Source organism: Aulonocara stuartgranti (genome assembly GCF_965226115.1).
Source record: "Aulonocara stuartgranti genome assembly, chromosome: 3".
In the NCBI taxonomy this organism is placed as follows: domain Eukaryota; kingdom Metazoa; phylum Chordata; class Actinopteri; order Cichliformes; family Cichlidae; genus Aulonocara; species Aulonocara stuartgranti.
Window position 1 is genome coordinate 31428167 of NC_138941.1, and position 25851 is coordinate 31454017.

Sequence of the window (25851 nt, forward strand, 5' to 3'; positions counted from 1 at the left end):
AATGCATCCCTATTCAATTTCTCATCCAGCTCTGGCATCAGTTTTGTCACATCATTTCCGCTTGCTATTCTGCCACTCTCACGGCTGGGAGATTTACTTTCGTCTAGCGTCGCCATAAACGTGTCAGCAACATCCACAACATCATCAAATTTGCGTGACTGCGCACGAGTGATTGCACAAACAGGAAACACATTTAACAAAGGGGCGGCAACCTCAGTGACAGAAGAAATAGGCGTTTCCACCACTTCAGGCGGTGGGAAAACTGTCCCACCAGCCAAGTCATTTCCTAAAATAAACGAAACCCCTTTAATCGGCAACTGGGAACTCACCGCAACTTTGACATGCCCCGTTATCACGGGCGAATGTAAATTGACTTTGTGTAACGGCGCCCGAAGAACGCTCATCTTAATTCCCCAAACCAACACATCTGAATCACAAGCAGTTTTATCTGACAATGGTAGTACACTATCCAACATAAACGACTGATGCGCACCTGTGTCCCGAAGAATAGTAACAGGCACTTTGTCCCCCTCTTCTCCCGTCACAGAAACAAAGCCTTTCGTGATGAACGGTTTAAAACGTGGCTCTATTTCTGCATCCACATGGTGCAAATCACGGGTGAGAGTGGAATGCGATTTAGGCAAAGGGACAACTTTGATGAGACCTACGCCCGCTGGATTTCTAGAGCCTTTGCGCTGCTCTTTCCTCCGGAGCGCAGGACAGACAGCGATCAGATGTCCGGGTTCGCGACAATAAAAACAGTCGCGATTAACACCATCCTCCTGTCTATCTTTCAGTCCTATCTGTGGTGACTTTATCTTCCTTTCCTGTCCCACCCTAATATTCTGTGAGACAGCGGCTGAAAATATAGTTTTGTGGGTGAGAGTAAACTCATCAGCCATCACTGCCGCTTTAGCAAATGAGGGCACCTTTTGCTCATTCAGATAAATAACTACTTGGTCCGGCAAACATTTTTTGAATTCCTCTAACAAAAGAAGCTCTTTCAGCCCCTCGAAATCCTGTGCTTTACTGGCCTGCAACCATCGTTCAAACAGGCGACTTTTTTCACGGGCAAACTCCACAAATGTCTGATTGGCGGTTTTTTCACACTTCCTAAATTTTTGACGGTAGGCTTCTGGGACGAGCTCATATGCCTGCAACACAGTCTTCTTCATGACGTCATAATCCAGGCTATCTTCAATCGATAAACTGGTACACACCTCCTGGGCTTTGCCAACCAATTTGCATTGTAACAGCAGCGGCCAAAATTCCTTCGGCCAACTTAACGCGGCCGCTATACGCTCAAAAGCGTTAAAATAGGAATCCACTTCGGCCTCACGAAACGGGGGAACCAGTTTAACGTGTTTGGTGATGTCAAAACCTGTCGGGACCGCGGTGGACGTACTAGGATGACTAGAGGCAGATGTGGAGGGCTTTCGCTCCAGCTCCAAAGCTCTGACACGGAGGTGCATTGCTTGTACCTCAAGCTCTTTAGCACGGGCTTCCACCTCCCTAATACGGAGGGTCAAACGGAGATCTTCCGTAGACCGCCCCGCCAGGGGTTCCCCGGCCGTACCAGACTCAGCTGCTTCAGGCTTCGCCCCAGCAGCATCAGAGTCCGCCTCGGCTGCATCAGAGTCCGCCTCGGCTGTGTCAGAGCCCGCCTCAGCCGCATCAGAGTCCGCCTCGGCTGGTAGCACGTTAACAGGCCCTTTGGCATCCGACCCCGGCTCAGCCTCCGGAGCCACCTTCACACCCCCGCCATCAGGCTGCTCTACAGCTGCCTTCGGGGCAGGAAGGATGCCTCGCTCCACCAGCTCTGCACACAAAGCGTCCCTAACCTCCGCTTTGCGGGCACCATAGGACACTTGAATATCATAACAACTAGCAATGATAAGCAAATCCGCTTTCCTGCACTTCACAATTCTATCCCACGAAGGCGAAGTAACAAAATCATCCAAAGAAAACTCCATAATTCCACACACCTACCACCCCCACACCCAAGAAAACCGCCAACAGACCAAACACACGCAAAAACCCACAGAAAAAGGCAGAGGACGAGCCCCCAATTCATGTTACGACCCGTCTAGGGCCAGGCCATAACATGAGCGAGGCACTCGCTTCCCTCCCCAAGACCCAAGCAGTCACACGCAACAAATCCGTTAGATGTGAAGTGATTTATTTACAAGGTGAATAAAGAGAACCAAAACGGGAGTGTCAACACTTCAGGGTGAGCCAAGGCCAAAACAATAAACAAAACAAACCTACACAAATCCCGCACCCCTGACCTCACCAAAATAAAGTCAAAATAAAGACAGAGTCTGACCTCCTTAACCAACTCAAAAACAGGAGAAAACGGGTGATCAAAATAAACGGCAGCTCACCCCTACCCACTCCACTTCCACAATTTTCGCACGTATACTGCAGCCAGCGGCTACCACAGGACTACTGCTGGGTGATGAGGAGAAATGCGAGGACCTCTCCCGCTGTAGCACTCCAGCCGCCTTTTATTGGGCGGGTCCTCCAGCTGGATCCAATCACGCCGGGGCAGTATATCCACGCACCAATCGGAACAGGGCCCTGGCACAGCTAAATTAACATAGACAAAAACACAGCACCTGCACAAACAAACACATGGACATACAAGTTCGTAACAGAAGGTTGCTGGTTCGAGCCCCGGCTTGGACGGTCTCGGTCGTTGTGTCCTTGGGCAAGACACTTCACCTGTTGCCTACTGGTGATGGCCAGAGGGCCCGGTGGCGCCAGTCTCCGGCAGCCTCGTCTCTGTCAGTGCGCCCCAGGGTGGCTGTGGCTACAATGTAGCTTGCCATCACGTGTGTGTGTGTGTGTGTGTGTGTGGATGACAGGATGTGTAAAGCGCTTTGGGGTCCTTAGGGACTAGTAAAGCGCTATACGGGCTCTTATAGCGCTGTGTGTTTGCATGTGCGCCTCACACGTTTTTATTAAACCGCGGTGAAACAGATGAAATGTATTTTTAATCCAATTATGACAACTTGCATTTTATTCATTAATAAGAAAACAATTTAAACCCCCTCAATCCATGTGACTGTGATCAGTAACTGCTGAGACGACCATCAAAACATTCCTGTTAAACTTTGTACAATGTTACATTGATAAATGGAAACCTCTATATTTTTTTTATTTATGTGCCAGCATAATAACATTTAGCATTTTATAAACACTAAAAATGGCTAACATGTTATAAAACCAATTAATAGTTGAATTAGACAAGCACAAGATTTTTATTATTTTTTTGTAATTTGGATTTCCTGTTGCTGTCATCATTCACACATTTCACAGCACATTTAAATGTGCAATTTTCTCTCCTCAATTAAAAATTAACACGATGAGTCTAATCCAACATATACATGCAGCTCAAAACATGTGCCTTTTTCTCCACTGAGAGGTAAATGGTGTTTTTAATCTTTAATCTGGCAACAATGTATAACAGTGTATCAGAGAGCCAAGTCTCTGATGTTTTTGTTGTAAGATTAGGTCGGGCAATAGATGCAAATATTCACTGAAGTGAAAAACTTGATTTGAAATCTTTAGGGTTTTGGTAAGTAGACAAAGTCAGCTTCGTGAATAATTCAGTATCAAAATATCTGATCTTAAGCTGTGGGTAAGAGAAAAGATGCTTTCCAGTTTATTTAAGTTAACATAAACAGAAAATGTCATTAATGATTTCAAAGCAAAAAAGGTTGCAAAGTTTCATTACATCCATAAATCCTCTCTGTGGTCTTTTTCCACCGTACAATGAACATGGCTAAATGCAACAAAAGGTTGAAAATAGGTGAGTTATTTTAGGATAACAAAGTCTACAAGTTTACATTTTATGAAATTTAAATTGGTTCAAGCAAAAAACAAAAACAAAAATGAAAAATCAATTGTAGTTTGTAATTAACCTGGTTGGAAGACAAAGTGCAGCCTTGCTTTTGTGTAACAGTTAGAAAAGTTGCATCAGCTGTGGAAGATGTAGATGAAGCTGTTGGAGCAGCTGGGTAATGGAAAGATTGCAGAAGTTGTTTGGATATACAGAGATGGGCTGGAGATAAATTTATTTTTGTCATCTTATCCTTGAGTAGTCTCTTTTTCCAAGGTTTCGGAGAGGGTTTCAGACATGCATGTGGCCAATCGGTGGATTTGCTCATGCTGAGGTCTTCAGTATTTCATATTTTGAATCATACTTGAAAAAAATCACTTTTTTCGTGTGTGTGTAAAAGGGTTTAATGGAGGGAAATGTGCAATGCTTAGGAATAGTGTATCTGAGCATGTATATCACACATACTTTGAGGTTTGTCCATTTTGGGTTGTTATACTGAGTATAAGACTGAAGTGCTGATACCTGTGTGTGTTGCAAAAAAGGTGATCTGAATGTACAGGTTGGACCTAGAGCAGGGCGATATGACCACAACTACTTATCACGATATACATTTGAAAATTTGTGATAAAGATATAACTGACGATATAATTGACACTAGAAAAAACACTTTACAACTCCACAACTTTATTAGTGCAAAATAAACAAAAACAATGTGTTTTCACTTAAACAAGCAGCTGTTTTTTTATGTGCATTAAAGTCGCTGACAGTTTAACCAAAAGGCATTTTCAGTGGAAATCGGCCGACATATCCTCAGCATAACCATGTATAATATCCACAAAACTTAAAGAGGTTATACACACGCACAACACGGTAATATTATGTTGAAGCACAGTACGTATCACTCCGCGAGGCTCCTGCCTATGGTAGCCTTAATGCTCTGACAATCCATCAAGCGGTGCGGCTTCGTAGGTTAGCAAAGTCGTACTAAAACATTTGATAGATTTTCGAGCGCCGTGTACGACATAAAATCATTTCGAGGTCAGTAAACACAACCAGAATTCATACATAAGGCACACGGGATTATAAGGGGCACTGTCGATTTTCAGAAAAATCAAAGGATTGATTTTAAGTGTGCCATATTTTCCAAACAACACTTTAATAACGACGGCCCGCTAGCATGTGCTACCAAAAATAGAGCTTTGTTGTGTATCTGACGGACAAAAGCTAAACCAGTTCCACACCACTGAAGTTGCAGCATTTTTACAAACTAATTCTGGTTCATTCGTTTTATTCAACGATCCGCTTTCGCCCTTTTCATTCTCCGTCGCCGCCATACTTTTTCCGCCACGTGCGTATGAACACAAAGGCACCGCGCCTACGTGCTTTACCCATATTCTATTGCGATATTTTGTTTTCTTATCCAACATTATATCGGTATTACCGTGAACGGTATGATATGGCCCAGCCCTAGTTGGACCCCTGGCACAGTGGTGCAGCCAAGTGTGTAAAGTCTTAGGATTGAAACGCTGAATCTGCTGTTAATGCTGGACTGTTTTTGTTATTCCATCTTTCAAGTGGTCCAGTGAAGCCAGAGCTGTGTGGAAATGCCATTTCTTATGCAGGAATGCCACACATTGATAATAACTCTTATTTATTTATTTAATTTAAGTAATTGTTTGAAAACGGTGCCCAAAACATGCACATAAAAATAAATTATTATGAACAAAAGCTTGGAGTAAATGAAAGCAACACTGAAGCTTGAAGCTTTAGCTTGTTATACTGAGTGTTTAACCTACTTTCAATGGCGATACTTTTTTATAACTAACTTTGATGTAAAACAGAAACAAGGTTATCAGTGTGCAAAGGCTTTTTCTTATGTTGTTAAGAGCTGATGAGGATGGTGTGCGCCACACGTCAGCTACCCAGTGTGACCTTGCTCAGTGCCTTTTACATCTGAGGAGGAATAGCCTTCTTTCTGTTCTGTATCAGCATACTCCTGTAAAAGCTCTGAGCCTCATGGACACCGGCAGAGAATGGGACATTGAACATCACGTAACAAGGCCTGAAATTAAAATTGTTCGTGTAAAGAATGCTGGTGGCGGGCAGGAAACCATGACAACAGTTTTCGTAGAGGTTTTTTGAGGAGAACTGGCAGCTTGCTTTTGCTACTGTTCAGTTTTAGGTTTGCTTGCATGGGTGTTTATGTCCCAGGGTTGAAGAATTCAAGGACTCGTTCCTTTAATTATTTCACAAACAAAAACATTCTTCACCAAAGTGTGAACAAAGACTTGCTTTTTCTTCCATACATTGCTTTTACCTGCGTTTAAGACACTGGTTGTCATTTCTCTGATCTGTGTTTTAGCTGCTGCAGGCTCAAATTGTTCTGCTGTGCCATGTTATCAAGGACTCTTCAAATCTTGCTCTTTGCTGATTTCTAAATCACCTTCTGCAATGACCTCTGTTCTATTTATCCTTCATCCTCTTTTCTAGTTTCATACTGGTGAGTGAAATCACCTTGAATTTTTTTTCTCTTAACATGAAACACACTCACACATGCACAGCCCACATGCTGCAGCTGCACCCACCTGATACCACAAGTACTAATCTGTCTTCATATAGACTTTTACAGTAAAAAACAGCAGCGCTTCAATTTCTGTGAATCTGGGTACTCCACTGTTGTGGTTACAGTAGGTCTCAGCGTAACCGCAGTTATGGCAGTCATAGTAGAGTCTCAGCATGTTAAGAGCACTTTTACCTTGGAAATAAAAGTTAAAACTAGAGAGTGCACTCAACAACAAAGTTTGAGCTGCTCAGTTGAAGCGGCTGCCTGCTGTGCTGCGTTGTGTAGAATTGTGTTTGACATTTCAGATGTGTTTACCTTCTGTTTCTCTATACAGTATGTGTCCACATGTGCGCATGTCTATCAGCATCTCTGTGTATGTGCAATACCATACCATACCATACCAACTTTATTTCTAAAGCACTTTAACATAAAACCAGAGTTTCACAAAGTGCTGTACATGTTAATAGCATACGTAAAGAAAATTAAAATGAGATACAATAAAATAAATAGATACAATAAATTGAAACATGTTAAAACAAATTGAGTCAACCCCTCTAATCAATGCCAAAGGCTTCAGCGAATAAATATGTTTTAAGAAGACTTTTAAATTCAGAGAGAGAAGAGGCCTGCCTAACATGCAAGGGCAGATCATTCCACAACTTTGGAGCAGCTACAGCAAAAGCACGATCACCTTTAAGTTTATACTTAGTTTTCGGTACCTTAAGGAGTTGCTGATTGGCGGACCTAAGGGAACGGGCAGGTGTATATGGTTGTAGTAGCTCCGAGAGGTAGGGGGGGGCCAGGCCATTAAGAGATTTAAAAGCAAATAAGAGAATTTTAAAAACAATCCTAAAATGTACAGGTAGCCAGTGGAGTGAAATTAAAATAGGGGTAATGTGCTCAAACTTTTTTGTTCCAGTTAAAAGACGTGCTGCAGCATTTTGCACAACCTGCAGGCGCCTAATGGACGCATCACTAACCCCAAAATAAAGTGCGTTACAATAATCCAGCCTAGAAGTAACAAAGGCATGGATTACTGTCTGAAAATGCTGTTTCGATAAGATAGGCTTTATTTTGGCTAATTCCCTCAAATGAAAAAAGCTAGATCTTACAACAGCTCTGACCTGGCTTTCAAGTTTAAGATTTGCCTCTATTTTAACTCCCAGATTAGTGATGACTGGTTTAACATACTGTGCCAGTGAACCAAGATCTATAATAGTGGCCTCAGAAGCGCCACCAAAAACCATCACTTCTGTTTTCTGTTCATTAAAATGTAAAAAGTTCAAAGCCATCCAAGTCCTTATTTCATCAAGGCATCTGAGCAGCGGGTCTACTGAGAAGCCATTTATCTTTTTAAGTGGGAAATAAATCTGGGAGTCATCGGCGTAGCAGTGGAAAGAAATCCCATGTTTCCTGAAAATAGACCCAAGGGGTAGGAGATATAGAGAGAAAAGAAGCGGGCCTAAAACTGAACCCTGTGGAACCCCACATTGAAGAGAAGCAGTAGAGGATACAAACTCCCCTAGTTTCACAGAGAAAGTTCGCTCTGCCAAATAGGATCTGAGCCACTGCAGTGCGGTACTCCGCATACCCACCAACTGCTCTAAACGGGAAATTTAAATATTATGATCCACTGTATCAAAAGCAGCAGTTAAATCTAACAGCACAATAATAACACAGTCACCTGAGTCATTTGCCAAAAACACATCATTAAAAACTCTTAAAAGGGCAGATTCAGTACTATGTAAAGCTTTAAAACCAGATTGGAAAACTTCTAAAATACCGTGTTCTTCTAGGAAGGACATTAATTGCTTGTAAACTACCTTTTCAAGAATCTTTGAGATAAAAGGCAGTTTGGAAATAGGTCTGTAATTCGCAATAATATCAGGATCAAGAGCAGGTTTTTTGAGTAGAGGCTGAATCACTGCATGTTTGAGATTGACAGGTACAACACCAGAGGACAGACTACTATTTACAATGGATTGTACAGCTGATGCTATAGTGAGAAAAACCTCTTTGAAAAATCGAGGAGGGAGAGCATCATAAGGGGAACCTGAGGGCTTCATGTGAGCAACCAACTCCTGCAGGCAGAGCATGGAAACTGGCTCGAACCTGTCAAAGACAGCAGAACTAGGGGCAGGGGTAGAAGGGTCGGGAACGGACTGGGAAGTCTGTGCTTTGACAGATAGCACTTTATCAATAAAAAAGTGTAGGAAGTTTTCACAAATTTCCTGAGAAGACTCGACAGAAGACTGTGGAGCATGAAGGACCATGTCAATAGTCTTAAATAAGACATGAGGCTTACGACAATTTGCCTGAATAATAGTAGCGAAATGTTTCCTCTTAGCATCTTTTACAGTTTTCTGGTAAGAATTCCAGTAATCTTGTAACATTTGGTATGACACCTGAAGTTGATCCTTCTTCCATTTACGTTCAGCTCTCCTGCACTTTCTTCTGGCAGCCCGGGTGTCTTCATTCAGCCAGGGTTCAGATTTGGCTTTAACTTGCTTAAGCTTAAAGGGGGCCACTGAATCTAAAGCAGTTTGGCAGACAGAATAAAACCACGTACTCAGTTCTTCTGTATCATTGCATATGAAATCAGGAAGGCCGCCGTTCTGATTAAAAACAATAGAGAACTGTCCAGCAGAGGAAGGGTTAAAAATACGACAGCTCCTAGCAGCAACAGGAGGAAGATTAACTTTAGTACAAGGAAGGAAAACCTCAAACAGGACAGGCCTATGGTCTGACCATACAACATCACAAACCTCTAAGTTAGAGACAGGTAAATGATTGCGAGCACACAGCTCCCCAAAGAAGAATACGTGTGTTAGGCAGGGAAATGTCACGCATTCAGCGTCAAAAAGGCAAGAGACGGGAAGAAAGATGGATGAAAGCAACAGGACATGAGGCAGGAGGTTGAGGGTGGATGGATAGGAGGAAACATTAAAAGGCCAATCAAGATGGAAAGAGTGCAACATACATTTGGTAAGCTGGGGTCTGTGGACACCCGTGTACTCTGCTAGTCAGTGTCGAGAAGATTTATGGAAAAGTTAAAACCTGTTGCTTTAACCTAACTGTTTGACAACACATTTATTTAAAATTAATTAGGTTTGCGGATTAGTCTATTTATTTTTTAAAGAAAACTTTGAAGGATGCTAACTACAAAAATCTCATCAGTAAAATTAATTCTACCCGTGCTGAAACAGTGCACAGGATTGCAGGAAAGCGGCACATCTTACTGTAATGCACCAAATCTGTCAGTAAACCTCAGCCTTTGAGCAGCAGGAGAGCTTGGGTCTAAAGATGTAAAATGACCCATTTTTAGCATTTATACACTTAAATCACTTGCACTTAATCAATGCATATGAAGTTGGATAGAAATTGGATGTTAGCATTGTGAAATTATCTCCACTATAGTTGAAAATTATAACGTTTGGATATTAGTCATACCAATTTCTCACTCTGAACCAGTGCTTCCCAGCCTTTTGTAACCACAGCACATATTGCACATTAGAGAAATCACCCAGCACACTACCAAACAAAAATGTCACCAAAACAATGTTGATCATTTTTCCCTGCGCACCAGGTATAGCAGAATTGGCTCTGTTCGTCCCCAGTATACCTTTGTTGCTTTTTTCTGACCACTACTCAAGCTAGGGCCTTCATCTGGATCGTAATTTTCTCCAGGACTCGGGTCAGGATGGCTACTTTATCTATTGCTATTATGTGCTGCATTGTCTAACTCACAGCATGATTATTATGTAATTTCTTCTTCGTCTTCTTCTGTTTTACTGGCAGTTAGCAACCTATTTAATTAGAGCAGGTAGTAGTACTGCCCTCTAGTGGAAGAGAACGTAATTGTTCAGCCAGTACTCACGCCAGTCGCTTAAAGCAGCGGTCCCCAACCTTTTTTGCGCCACGGACCGGTTTATGCCCGACAATATTTTCATGGACCGGCCTTTAAGGTGTCGCGGATAAATACAACAAAATAAAACCAGTACCGGTACCGAAAAAAAGGTTTATTCATAACACACGTGAAAAGACCCAGGAAAACAGAGTAAACGATAAAGACGATAACAAAATAACGCTGAAAACCGATAAAAACCCTGAAAACCATACATTTCACACCTGAGCCTCAACTCTCGCGGCCCGGTACCAAATGACCCGAGGCCCGGGGGTTGGGGACCACTGGCTTAAAGTACTAATCAGGTGGAACCAGATAATCTTGCACGGCACACCTGATCGTTTCTCACGGCACACCTATGTGCCGCAACACAGTGGTTGGGAAACGCTGCTCCAAGGTGTAATGGAAAATTTTATTCTATGTATTGATCACATATTTCAACAGTATCACTTTATTAATAGTAAAATCAATTTGTCACTAGTTCTATGCATGTAGGATTTTATCACACCTTCACAGTGGGGCCATTGTATGTGGGTTAGAGACATTCAGGCGCCGTGGGTAAGGGAGGTGATGGTTGGTCGTAATTCTCCTTTGGGGGAGGATGAGCTGATCTGGGAGGTATAGAGCTACGTGATGTGCTTTGCAATTTTCTTTGAGTTTGGTCAGGTTGCATAAAAGAGATCAGGGCGGCGGCCATCGTCAGAGACCACTTTGGCGTTTCTCCATGTTGCAACATATTATTAAACCCACCTTAAAAGATGTTCACTGGCATTTGCAGTTTCCACAGCAGAACTTAATGATGACATCAGTGATTTCAGGAGCAAATACACTTTTTTTTTTTTAATGGTTTCTGCGCATGTTCTTGCTAATTCCTGTGTTTTCTGTGACAAAAATTATTACCTAAAGGAGGAGAAAAATAATAGTTAGGGTCAAGTCTGATCTCCAACAATCCAATCAGTCAAGTTTTGTAACTGTGGTGATTTCAATATTGTAAAATTTTCCACTTCTGTTCTTTGGAGGTGACTTTTTTGTTTTGCCTTTCACAGGTGGTTTTATATCAGTTGCTGTTTAACCATGCTCTGTAAGGGTGAGATGACCTCAGTTTCTTGCATCGTTTGTGAGAGACGGATGGAAACTGTTGGGGCAGAACAGTGGGGTTTCTATTCAGAGAGGCTCTTTGAAGAATTTAGTAATGTTTCGCTTCATTATAGTCTGAGAGATCACAGGCTTCATCTCAAGATTGCCTCTGACTTTTCCTTCTGTTCCTTATTTGAATGAAATCTTTAGTTTTGACTTTGTTTTGCATAGATTAGATGGAGTTACTGCAGAATTTTTCACGTAAAAACGTGATATACAATATAAAAAACCTTTAACTGGAGTGTTCAAGTGAATTATGGCTACTGTGAATGTCAATGCTCACACTATGCAGTTATCAGTGGAGCAGTTGGCGTGGAGAAATGATAGAAATGAACCAAAACTGTCGTCGTACCTTTCATGTTGACACTGTTTTTCCCCTTTTTTGTGGAGGTTGCTGATAGTGTTGTAGTGACACAGGTTAATTTTAGATATCAGAACACCAGTAATCCATCCTGAAACTGTTTTGTTTCCACGCTGGTTTCATTTTCGCCAGTCTGATCTGTGTGTCGGGGTTTACACAGCATTTCCCAGGGCTTATTCTTTCATATCTTCCTGTTTTATCATACACTTCTTTCTCTGCTTGTAAACAGTCCTTTCACACTTTATTTTATTCTCTTCTGTGATGCTCTCCCCCCTTCTACAACCGTTTGATCTCAGCCTGCTTTCAAGAGCAAACTTATCTTCTTTAGTTTCAGAGTGCTGAGCCTCATAACGGTTCACCGAGTCGGTCACATGAGTTGTTCTTTTTTCCCCCCACATGAGCTTTTGTTTTCTCATATCTCCATTTATTTCTTATACCTTTAGTCTGTCCTCCAAAACCCAAACATTAACCCTTTTTTGTTAGTTATACCGATGAATTGTGACAGATAAAACCCAAATATAGAACTGCAACCTTTGAGCTCATATAAATCAGTAGTCTGGGCTTTTTATTAGGGGTGCAACAATACACAAAATTCACGGTTCGGTTCGGTTCGATACTTTGGTGTCACGGTTCGATATTTTTTCGATACAAAAAAAAATGTTCATGCCTTTTTAATTTGTCATTTATTAAAATTATAAATATATATTTTAACACAAAAGTACAGTTTTTAAATTTAACCCTAACCCTTGTGCGTGTTGTTATTTAGCTCGTCATATTGCAGCCACAGAAATTCTTTTGTCCATGAAACCATAAAGCTGCACTTTCTTTTTGCCTTATAGTCTGATTTGTCATAACTTCTCCGTTTTGTGGTAAGCTTTTCTTTGGCTGTCACTTCTTCACCCTGACCTGTCTTATTTGGCTCAGCAGAACTAAAATATATATCTGTCTGTGAAGGTTCTCAGTCATCCAGGTCATCGTAGTGAAATATATATCCTGCCGCACTCACATAAGCTCAGCGATTCTCTGCGCGATCAACCTCTCACATGTTTAAGCTGCGGGAGATTTCACTTGTCATGTTTGCATAGTAAGCTAACGATTAATAAGACGATGTCAGAGGAATTGGTGCACAAATTATCATCACTCACAGATCAGTGCTGTCGCTCTCTATACACAGTTCGCGCGATTGCAAAGTGAAAGCAAAAAAACAAGCGCAAATTCAAACACGATTTCAATATGTCACATATTGACAGTGGCTCACCCAATGACATAATTACCCAGCTACATTTCTGAAAGAATGCAAAAGCATTGACATATATTTTTCCTTCCTACAATAGCCCGACAGGCAGGGCAGAGATAGCCCCGGGACGTCGGGCTAGCGATATTGCGAGCCCTGTATCTGATTGAGGAATCACTCATCTTTGGAAAAGAGAGTTTATTACAGAGAAATGTCTCTTTCCAAAATAAAAGCTATACTATCCGCTTCTTCTGGGCTATATTCTCAGCAGCATATTAAACATATCAGGTCTCCATAAGGAGAATCCTGTGCTAACAGCTGTCTAAATGACTCGGCTAAAGTTTGTAGCATGCATGCTTGTTTTTGTCTTTGCACTAGGATGATGTCGGTGTAAATGTGCAGTCATATTCGTTGTGTTCCCACTAGTGCTTTCAGGTTAATCTCGTTGAAATAACCTTAACGCCACAACACGGCAAATCTCCGTTAACGAGCTACCCTATACAGAGGGGCTAGACGGCCAACACGTTAACGAGCTAACTGCGCTAACACACTAGCTCCCACCCATGTAATTGAGCATTGCATGGCACATCCAACATACTGTTTTACTTTAGTCCATGACTCGCTTACCTTCAGGGTCATACGTCACATGAAAACCAAAATAATTCCAAACGCCAGATCTGAATGAGGGTGGGGAGGTCCACTTCTGTCTCGCTAGCTTGCCCTGCGCTCTTCCTTCTGACGATGCTGTCTGTGTTGAGTGCTCAGTGAATCTGCGTTCGACTACTCCGCCTAGGCTGCACTCTTGAGCCTAGGCGGAGTAGTCAAATGCAGATTCACTGAGCGCTCAACACAGACAGCATCGTCAGAAGGAAAGTTGATAAAATAAATTACAAATTTTGTATTGTTCTTTTTTTTTTTTCTCCCCTTTGGTTTTCTTTCTTTCTCTCCCCCTCTTTCTTTCATTCTTTCCCCCTGTCCTATCCCACAGTCATGTCTGTCCCGTTTGCAACTGAAAATAAAATAAATTCATAATTATAATAAAGGTCAATCAAATGGACCAATATGATGATCCACTTAAAATAAATCCTCTTGGCATCTTTCTTGGCCTCAAGACAACAATTCTGATGGCTATAGATCCAAACTGGACACAAAAAAAATAAAATAAAAAATAAATTGAAAAAAATTGTATTGTTCGATACATATGCGTACCGAACCGAAAGCACTGTATCGAACGGTTCAATATCGATACGAATATCGTTGCACCCCTACTTTTTATGTATAGCAGGTTTTTTTTTACTTCTGAGTTTCAGTGTGCCGCACCATAAATGTAGACGTAAATCCTCTCATATCAAAAGTGTTAAGACCTTTTTTTAAATGAGCATCATGTACAAATGTAAGCATCTCTGTGTGGCTACGTGTTATAAACTACTGGTGAATATATAGCCTGAAAAGTAAAAAAGTAAATACAAATAAGCATTGGAAAGACTGAGATCCCTGTACCAGATAATTTTTCCTATTTATCAGTTATCTCTTCTTTCTTTGCTTTCATGCTGCTGTTTTAGTAGCTTGAAGATCATGTTGACCAGGTAACAGGATGATCCTTTCTTCCATCTGTTGTGGCCCGAAGTTCCTCCAACAACTACACTTCTTTATTTTTTATTTTTTTGATCCGGGATAATTTAAATAGCATCTACGAAGAGCAGAGAGACAGGAAATCCATCTCATCTGACTTTTCAGTAGGAGGAATAAGTGGTTTAGATTCACTGTGAAACACAAACAGACACGCTTGCTTTTTGTCACACACAGTCATGCACTCTAAATCTCATATGAAATAACACCGTGTCTCCAGGGGCTGGGTTATCTGTCTATCTCCTCTTCATTTCACACCTCTAAACAACCACTTGCACGGTACTTAATCACATGAATAGCTTTGTAATTGTGTGTGTGTCTTAAACAGCGTGCCTTTCATGTTTTTGTGAATCTTGAACACACTTTTGTTTTATAATTAAGCGCTAGTCCTGAAAAGCCTAATTTGAGGAAATTCAACAAAAGGTCAAGAACATTGAAATCCAATTACTGCATGGGAATAAAGTCGTGGGGAATGTGGGAATGCTGGATGACTTTAAAGATACTGAGAAAAATATTAAATATATTAAAAAATATAAAAGGCCGTGATGGAAAAGAAAAGTGGACACGTGAAACATTTTTAGTAGTTTGACAAAGTGAAAAAGTCTCCAAACAACTTTAAATCCAACTTTCTCTCATTTTACCTGTTTAATGCTATCTATATATTTAAAATCTTTTAAAGGTCGGACGCACAAATCACTTTGAGCATGCTGGACATGGACATATTAAAGAATCTACCGGCAAAGTTGCTAAAGCTGGCCAGAGTTTGGAGCCAGCTGCAAATCGGCAGTGTTGATTTGAGCAAAGGATCACAGCAGTTAGGATGGAGATGAGCGAACGAGAGGTTCTATGTCCTCTTATCTGAATATATAGACAAGCACCTGACATTTGTTATTATTTATAACTCTTTCCAGTAGCAGAGCGCCTCCTTTTAACTTGTTTCAATGAGAGAAAATCCTGTAACTTACTGCAGTTTTGGGGAAATTGGAGGTTGAATAATTTCTCTTATTATGAAAGAAGCATAGTTGATTTTTGTTTGTATTTGTTTGGTCAGTTATAGCTCTTAAAGGATGAGAATCGTCGAAATTTGTATCAACAGGTCACACTCGGTGCATCTCTACTAGCATGTAAACATTGCAGTCCTTTAATAAATCACACCACTACTGTGTGTAGTTCTTCGGTGGTCATTCAGAAACAAGATAAATGCACCTTCAGTGTAGTAAGTGAAAGCTCTAAGCTGCCTTCTCTCGATTTACAAAGCATAACTACATATTGAGATTATATGCTCGCTAAAACAGCGTTTCAGTTCCAACAGCTAATTAAACAACAGACATGAAACAGATGTGTTTGTAGCCAGAACCCGCATCTTGCTGCCACTCGCCAATATACATCACAGTAAGTTTGAACTGGGTGCTGTCAGCTGGGACTTTGAAGGCGTAACCAGGATTAAACGGCTGGAAATTGGCTGTGACAAAAGGAGAGAAGCATGGTAGGGCTGGAAAGGGAGGAATAACATGGGGCTTTTGCTTCCTTTGATTTTCTCCGCCATTTGTTTTAAAGATGGTAGATGATGGTAGAGTGGTTAACAGAGGTTGTGGGTTTAAACCTACTGTGTGTGGAGACGTTTTCTAGTTTCCTGCCACAATAATTGATGATTCTAAATTAGTCATAGGCGGTCAGATCAATTTGTGCTGGTGCTGCGATGGACTCGCCCGCTTGTCCGGGATTTACTGCACTTCTTGCCTGGCTATTGCATCCTGCGACCCTAGCTGGATGTTGTTAGCAGTAAGAAAACGGATGGATGTTGCTCCATCGCCATTCCCCTGTCGCTTTTTCTTTTTCCCTTTTCCCTGTTTGCCTTCCACCGCCTGCTCTTCCTTAACATCACAGCGCACGTTTATCAGCATTCATTTAAAAGAACAAAAACACTTCCTTGATCTTGCTCCCTGCGGTGGTCTGGTCGACTGAATGTTAATTTGTGATAAGAGCGACCGATGAACACTCAAAGAGAAAAGGCAGGAATGACCTTACTGAAGGTGACACTTGATTACACGGGTTAGTAATGTACTCTGGCAGGACACGGGCCGTCTGTCACGGCGTCCGTGGTTTGAGGCAACTTGTTGCAGCATATGTAATTATGTGTTCAGTTCACTAGCACAGAACAAAGGTAAATACTCACAAACTTCGTCTAGCTGTAAATCACTGTGTGTAGGCAGACGGTGAACTGTTCTGGCAGCTGCTGTTCAGCTGTTTTCCAGCGTAACACCTTGAATGGCAAAGAAAGTAGTTATGAATGAGGAGCAATGAATTATAAAGTGTCAATGTGGGCAGTGAGTACAAATGAAAACCAAAGAGCAATTAAAGGCTTGGATTGAGAGTGGGCAGCCGAGCTTCTAAATAGCCGTGCAGACGATGAATATATTCATATGTGGACGGAACATGTTATTTTCACTATGTTTCAAAAGCCTCTGTTGATTGAGCATTGTTTCTAAACTGTTTTTGGTCCCATTAACCTTAGACGCATTCAAAATGTTCATGTTTTTGAGACGAATAAAAGAAAGTGTGTTAGCGGTGTGTCTTTAAAGGTTAGACTTGTGCTGTAAGTGTTTCGCTGACTGAAACCTTTAGAGACGTATTCAGGAGTTTAAATCACACAAGTGTATTTGTGTGCGTTCCCATGCATAGTCATGAATAGTGAGACTTGGTAGAGGTGACGTGAATATAAATGCGCACACGGTGTGGGGTCTAAGTAGTTTTAATTAAGGGTCGGTACACACACTGATGTTTTTACTCTCACACACTTTCAGGAAGCTTTTAGGGTTTAATGATCTATTACTCATACACAAACTCCAGAATCTACTCAACACTCAAGCATAAGTTCCCATTGTATGTAAATCCAACTGATTTATGCATTGCAATAAAGGGTCATATATATATATATATATATATATATATATATATATATATATATATCTATCCTTTAAGACTTTGGCATCTTCATTCTTGTGGCACAGGTGCCTCTGATAGCATTAATTGGAAGTAAACATACGGAGTTATCAATCCTCACTGATGTAATCATTGTCCAAGCGCTGCGTTCTAGATGTTTTTCCCTTCGGCTTTTAATTACAAGTTTCTGGAACACAGGGAAGACGTCAGGAGCTCCAGGTTCATTTGTCATCGGATTGGACTCGACGTCATTGGTTTCCTCACATGCTTTCACTGGCACGCAGCCTCGATTTCACAAAAATCGTTGTCATACAATTTTAGCCGCAGTGGCCATGAATCTGTCTCCCTGTCCTTTTCCCAGGGGCTTCACTTCTTTCCTCAGAAATTTCCAGCTCTAATTGAAAAGGCATAATGGAACACAGAACTCGATTACTCTCGACCGGCTGGGCGCCTGATTATTCCAGCCACACTGACGAAGAGAATGAAATGCTTTCGTTTCATCTTGAGGGCAGCATTAAACGCAGCAGTAGTTTATTTGCAGGGAAATGTGACAACTGCACCTGCGAATGCACGTCTTTATTTCTTAAATATGTTTGAGAACCTGAAAAACAAACCCCATCCTTCATAAATGTCAGTTTTGCTAATTCTACGCAGAACTGCTTTAAAAAAAGAAACAAAACCCCATAATCTAGAAATCTGCTTTTACATTAAGTGTTGGCACATCTCTTTTGGTTTTCTGAGTTATTTAACAGCTGGGTTTGCTTGTTTCCGTTGCAACATCTGGCAGCCCAGTGGCTCTGAGTGTTTTTTTTAAAGAATGAGCCTGCAGTGTACCTGCTCTGTTCTCTCCCTAATATAAAATTCTGTTACAAGGCTGCACTCGCTCAGCGTTGGTTTGAAAGTATCTGTTGTTCCCGTAAAGCTGAATGGTTTGTCTTGCTAACCGTTCAGCACAGTTCATCAATACGTTCTATAAAATTTACCTCTGACCACATCTTCCTTTGTTGTTTTGATCTTTGTGTTTTTGTGCTAAGTGCCGAGTTGAGCTCCACATTACAATTACCCTTTTTCAAAATTGCACTGTGTCCATACAATAGTGTGTATGCACACTCATTGGTCAAATTATAGCGTTGCTCAGGCCTTACCCTTCAATTCCACTTAGACATGGGGAAAAAAAGGACTGCGGACTTCAGGTGCACTTGATTGCAAGATTTGAGACAAAGTAGCGTGTAATGTTCTTGTTGGCTGTAAAACTAGCCTTGCCCTTAACAGTCCTCCAGTTGAGACATTTACAAAAGGCCTTGTTGAGGCCATACAGAGCCAGAAGGCTGGCAGAGGTGACATGTTTACAGCTGTCTTGGATAAAAACCTTTCACAGTGGCATTTCATCACAAAGTCGACACTTCTAGGGGGATCGATACGGAAGGAGAGGGGGAAGAAAGAGCGGGGGGAAAGCCCAAAGCTTTGGTTGCTGTCCTGTGAGACTGCATTATTCATTAAGCTTGGATTTTTAGTGTTGGGAAGAAGAAACAAAATATTGATTAAAAGTTAGCATTTTAAAGCAAGTTGAAGCTGAATATGTGAAGCTTCAGCTTGATGCAAAGGCCACGTGCCACAGAATAGTTTTTAATTTTTTAAATATATATATATATATATATATATATATATATATATATTTATATATGGCAAATATTACATTTGCTCCACTTCTACCATTAGATAATACCAGACTCGTTTTTTTAATTACTAGTGAACACAACTAGAGAATTTAGTTATGGTGGTGCTACAGAAAATGTAAAAAGGAGGTCATCAAAAGCATAAGGACTGCTATTCTAGTAGGTGTGAAAAGTCACAGTAATCTATTCTGTAGTATACCATAAATTTGCTGTGCTTTCATTTTTGCCTGCTGTGCAAATGGGCTGTTCTGAGCAGAGGAAATGAGTACCAGTCTGTATTTCACACAGCAGCCCCTTGATCAAAGAACATATTTGCTGAAAGTTGGCGTATTCCTCGGAGGCTTGGGGAAGCTATGTTATGGTAAAGTAAATGTGACAGTCCAGCACAGAGTTTGGCATGGGATTATTTACAATTAGGAATTTCAAGGGGTTTTACACACAGGAAGCCCGTGGGCCACAATGAATCAGCGCAAAAAGTGGAATAACTTTGCAACCGGTCAGAAAGGTACGGTCCTTCCCCGTCCTCGGTAATAAGCTGAAAACCCATTTCTTCCCACATCACCTTCTGTGCACTGAATCATATTCCCTCTGCACATCTGCTGCCTCTAATTTGGTCTTAAGTTTAAAAAAAATTCTCTTATACCTCCATTTCGAAAAACCTTTATCCCCATAATGTTGGTGATCTAAGAACTGAGATTTATTCTACCATTGCCTTCACTCCTAAGTGGCTCTGGGTAAGAGCATCAAATAAATGCCTAAAACATGAAATGAAAAATGTTCCCCAAAATGGTCTGAGGCATCCTTTTACTTTTTTTTCCCCGGTCCAAAGAACCTGCCAGATAGCTGTCAAATAACTAAAATCATCCTTATGTACATAATTGGATAAGTTTCTTGCTCTCCTGAAAGAAAATGATTTAATGGCCTGATTTGATCTCATTAAGTCTGGTAGCAACGGTGCATTTCAGTTATCAGACCTTTCTTTGGGCTTTTATCCTAAGTAATAGTAGTTTACGATGTGTCAAATAAATACACAATACTGAAAAAACTGAAAGATTTTCATCAAGAAACAGTTTTGCATGAATAGAGGAGGATTTGTTTGCCACACACACAAAAAAGAAAAATGGCCATCTGTCGGTTGGGTTTGCCAGTGGCCGTCGAGTGTTTGAACCATAAAACAAGGCTCCTCACCCTCAGAAGAACAAATGGAAAAACACCCAAATCTTGCACTTCTAAACTCATCAGATACACAATGTGTTTCTGTACCGCAGAGCGTTGGTTGCTTGTTGAACTATTTCAGAAGTGAAAAGCCCAACATTAGAAAGAAATGGAGTCCAAAAATCCCGAAAGGTTACAAACAGATTTGCTTGTCTGGAAAAGATGTTGGACTTGAACTCTGTGGAAGAAATTTCCAAAAGCCCATCTGTCCAGTAATTGGAAGAACGGAAATAGAATGAAGTAGAAATATCGGAAAAGTGTTAAACCTTGAGGAATACGAGGCGGGGAGGAGAAGCGTTATTAAGAAGCTTGGTAAAAGATTTGAAGTGCTACAGGAGAGGGAGGGGTGGGGAAAGAGAAATTACTTTGGGAAAGCGCCTGGTGTTTTGGCTGCTTTAATGACTGATTGAGAACAAAAGTCTTTTCTAATTCTAATGAGTTTAATTATGGCTTGCCCTTAGCCAGGTGTTTGGATCAGCTAATGTCTGGATTCATTAATTGTCAATTAAAACAGAATCAGGCGCTTGCTCCCAATCTCAGCCACCTCTCACAACAAACATTAAAAAGTAGAATAACTGTTTGCTGTGTTCAGCCATCTGATGACTGTCCAAAATCAGATAAGCCTGGTTGGTAAAGTTCTGATAGGAAATGAAGATATTTAGGATATGCCACTCTCCCCCTTGAAGGAAAATGGCATTTTCTTATCGGTGTTTTCTCTGATGATTTTGGATTGGCACTTTGGATTCTGTAATACAGAATGAGGGAGGGGCTGAGGAAGGATAAAAGGAAGGATGCATGAATAGGCTTTCAGATCGATAGAGGAGCCAGGAGGGAGTGTTAAGAATACAGGCTTTTCCTTCTCGAAGGTTTAAGTAATAAGGTGTGTGTGTTTCCGTGTCTTTGTTTTCACATGTGTGCAGGGCTCGGTGTGCTCTTGTGAGAGAATGCGGAGATTTGTTTCATTTTGAGTAGACAATGCGTTTAAGCTTAATGCTCGGGGCTGCTGCTGAGAAAACAAATGCTTTCAATTCAGGATAGCAATAAGGTATGGTTGGTAGGGGGTTGCAATAAGTAGGCTTAGAGATGAGTGTTAAGTGCAGGCTGCACTTTTTGTTTTTCAGTCATGATCATTTTTTTCTCACCTGCCTTTTCATGTCTTCACTTCCTCTGCCACGTCTTAGATTTCTGTCTGGACTGTGCAAAAGCTGAGCATTAAAACGTTCACCAATGTTGGATTTACTGCAGGCCAGCTGCATTACTTTAACTGTGTTCACTCAATCTGACAGCTGAGGGTAATTTGTAATGTGAACATGCCACCCAAACTAGAATTAACTGAGTCTAGAGCGCAGCAAGACGCTTAAATGATCACTGCTCTGCATTGTTAAAGAATTTTCACCTGACAGCATTCAAAATGCATCTTAAGTTATGAAATCACCGATTTACTGACACTTTGTAGCAGTTGTTTGTTTATTGCATCTGCAGTAATATTTTCTTACGTTGGATTAAGAAGAGAGGTTAAAGAGCATGTTAAACTTGCTTTTAGGGTGTTGATGGAGAAGTTTGGTGCAACTTCTGAACTTTTCTGTCTTTGTGGATCTAGATTAGGGGTTTCAAATTCGTGACCACTGGCGGCCCACGCTGTATGTTGATGTGAAGAAATATAATGTAATTTGGCACTTGAAGTTACTTTTTTGTTAGGCAGGATTTGTTTGAGTGTAATTTTAAAATAAGTTGTTTAAAAAGCAAAAATAAATACATTTCAGTTTTATTTGATAGCCACAGAGAAGAAAGGAAAGGGAAGCGAGGACGGATAGAAGGGGGAAGACATGTGGCAAAGGGTCGCGCCTGAGGCTCGAACCCAAACCCGGGCCCTGAGCTAAACTGGCGCCCATGGATGAGGATGCTTTCAGACTACATTGTGATTTGTAGTGAGAGCAGGTGGAAGAGAGCCTGCAGAGATGGAGGTATGATGTGGAGAGGAGAGGAATGAAAGTCAGTAAAAGCGAAAGAGAATGTGTGTGTGAATGAGAGGGAGACGGGTGTGACAGCGGAGATGCAAGGAGGAGACGTAGTGAAGGTGGACGAGTTCCCATCCTGGGGTCAACCTTTCAAAGCAATAGAAAGTGCGCAAAAGAGGTGAAGAAGTGAGTACAGGCAGGGTGGAGAATGAGTGTCAGGGGTGATATGACACTGATGGTAGTGACCTGTGTGGTTTGGAGATGGTGGCTCTGACAAAAAGACAGCAGGCAAAGGTGGAGATGTTAAGTTTCACTGGGAGTGAGGAGGATGGAGAAGATTAGAGTCGATCAGAGGGACGGCTCAGGTTTGGCAGTGTGGAGGCAAGGCTGAGATGGTTTGGACATTTGCAGAAGAAGCATAGTGGATATATTGGACGAAAGATGCTGAGGATTGAGCTGCCAGGCAGGAGGTAAAGAGGATGATGAGGAAAGTAGTAGCCGTATTTCAAAGTTATGAGCCGCCACACCAAACAAGTGTGAGGCAGCACTGTAATGTGTTAGGGAGCTGGGATGCTGTAGGTACGGGTAAAATTTCCTTCTGTTTTTCTGCTGTGTATATATGAGGCTTTTAAAGTGACTATTTTGTTCCAGCAGGACTTTTAAGTGTCCCAGAATAGTGGTGGACTGTGTAAAGAAATGTCAAGCAGTGATACTTGTTTCAAAGGCCAGTGTTAGTTTAGTTTGAGTCTTTTTCTTTTCTTTAAAAGCTTTGTAACCCTGCTGTTCTTATTCTCATGCTTTAAGATTTTCTTTCCCCTTTTATTTACCTTGGCATATCTGTTTTTCACTTCCTTGTTTATTTTTCCTTTATTAGTAAAGGTACTGTGTTTTTTGCCACTAAGATTTGCTTGTAACTATGTTTTGTTTTGTTAATATGCAGGTTTGCAAGTGTGTGTGCAGGGTATTGGTGTTGAGCTTGGTTGACTTGCATGTGTGGCTGAGGTCATGTTGTTTGCATCTTGCACAATTTTATTTGTTTACAATTATGTAAATATCATAGCTTAATTTTGTGTATTCATGTACAGTTCCCTGACAGTGTGTACGCTCTTGCAGAGTATGAAAGCAACAGAGTTGTAAGTGTGGCCGTAAGAGTCCATTATGTTAAGTAAGACTTGCTGCCAGAATTCAAAACCAGCAGAAAGGACGGGGTCATCGGCTTTGCAGGCGTATAACAGTGCCTTCAAGGCTTTGAAACTGAAGCACAAGTGTGGAACTTGTTATTGCCTTGTAAAGAAATAAGCTCCCTGAAGATGTTTGGTGCCCAGCAGTCTCAATTTCTGCATTGTGCAGTAATCATGGCATAACTAGGAGAAGTCATCAGGCCATGGGCGTGCTAGGGTTAAATCTTATTCTGTTTCTTTCTGAGAAATGATCAATGGAGGCAAAGCAGAGGGTGGCAACGGATTCATCTGGAAGCTTTGTGTTTGAGCACAAACATGGCTATCGTAACGTTCATGTTCCCTTATGGTTCTGTGCAGGTTCTCAGTTATCCAGGTCATTACTGGTGACTCTAGTGACCCGAATCTTTTTCATATGTTGACTTGTAGCACCTCTCACTTAATAGCGAGTTAAAAGTGCTCAGGAACATCTGCTGGGGAACACCCCCCCCCTTTAAAGGTTAAATACTAGGTACTAGAGTTCCCCTATGGGCTACACATTTAAGGAAAAATAGAAACTGAACTGAGTCCTTAATTCTTTAGGATAATTTCGGTAAACATCCACTTTTTTGTATTAAAGTTAGAAATGTGATCAATAAGAAAATGGCGAGCATCTTTCACTGCGTCTGGATAGAGTCGTTACCTGTTCCACGCACTGGAGGAAGCTCTAACATCTGTTTTCAGTCACTGCATAAATATTTAATTATTCACATCTTGTCTGAACAATTGCCCACAATAGAACACTGATTAAAGCTCACCCTTTGCTGAACTTTGCATTGGTTTTACAGAATAATCAGTTGGTGTTCATGTAGGTGACTGACCTGAACCTTTTATGCTTTAAATTGTGCTGCTGTCTTTATGACGTTCAATCCAGCCTGTGCATAATAACTAAGAACGCATGAGACCGCTGCAGAATGACTTCATGATTCATTATTTCTTTGCCCACAGACACGAGCGGAGTCATCATTGACAAATTATAGCTGGAGGCTGGTGCCATTTTCTCTCAAATAAAACCATGATCGGAGAAAGTTTTTTAATATCTCAGAGTCCGCTCAAATGGTGATCAATGCCTTAATCTTTTTTAAATAGGTAGCTCTTTTACTGGAGCAAATAAATGTGTTTGATGATCAAATGCTCCAGTGCATATTTTCAAGTGGAGGAAGGGCTGCACATTTGTTTTCTCTCTGTGGTATTAGTGCTTTGTTCCTTCGTTTTGAAATAGATTTTGTGATTCTGTGTTTTTCAAATGCTTCAAAGGTGTTTGTATAACGATGGGAGACTTTTTTTTCTTTCTCATCGTCTTAAAGACACTTCATGTCCCAAGACTTCCTCACATTTTCTTATTCCCCCGTCTCAGAAAGTGCTATGAGCGCAGCAGAGCAACATGTCTACGTCTGACATCTCTGTATGCTAGGGCTGAACGATATATCGCATTTGCGATAATATCGCGACATGATCAAGTGCAATTTTCTAACCGCAAAGGCTGCGATTATACTCTGGACATGTCCAAATTCATGGGCTGCATCCTCCTGAGGCCGCATTTGTAGACCGATTACGTCACAGCGACGCGCCGAAGGCTGTCCAAATTACTACCATATCCCAGAATTCATAGCGCGGCCCAGCCAAACTCCAGTTTCCAGCAATGGCGGCCGCTACTAAGTTTTAAAATTACTCATACTAATCTTTCTGGGTCACAAAATAAACTTTTAACATATTTTCAGGCGAGAAAGTAGCTGTGTAAACATCAAATATCTGCTCGGTTTATCAAGATATCCCATATTTGCAAAAGTGCTTCGACGTTTTCAGAGGCGTCTGCTACCCACCAGCTCGACAGCTAGCCGGGAGCTCGAGGGTTACTGATGCGGCCGAGAACGGCACAACTCCCGGCACATCATTTTCAGATCACCGCGGAGTTTCGCTGCTCGGGTTAAACGTAATATATAAGTCACTTAGACAACCTAAAAATGTTATTGTTGGGCTTTTTTCAGTGTTTTGTTTGTTCGTGAGTAAATCGGTTTGGCTGAGATTAAAGTTATTAGATTAGATAAAATAAAACTTTATTAATCCCCCGGGTGGGTTCCTCCTTGGTTTTCACACAGCTGACTAAACGTCAAACAGAAAACTTATTAAACAGAAGTATGAGACAGTCGAGAATTTACACCAGTGTCTG

The 25851-nt window shown here is 41.2% G+C and overlaps 1 protein-coding gene across 7 annotated transcripts in view; it reads left to right on the forward strand.

The window, feature by feature from the left end:
• The window catches only part of pcxb (pyruvate carboxylase b), a 323320-nt gene that overhangs the window by 159321 nt on the left and 138148 nt on the right, over positions 1 to 25851 (forward strand). The gene's annotated exons all lie outside the window — the stretch shown is intronic.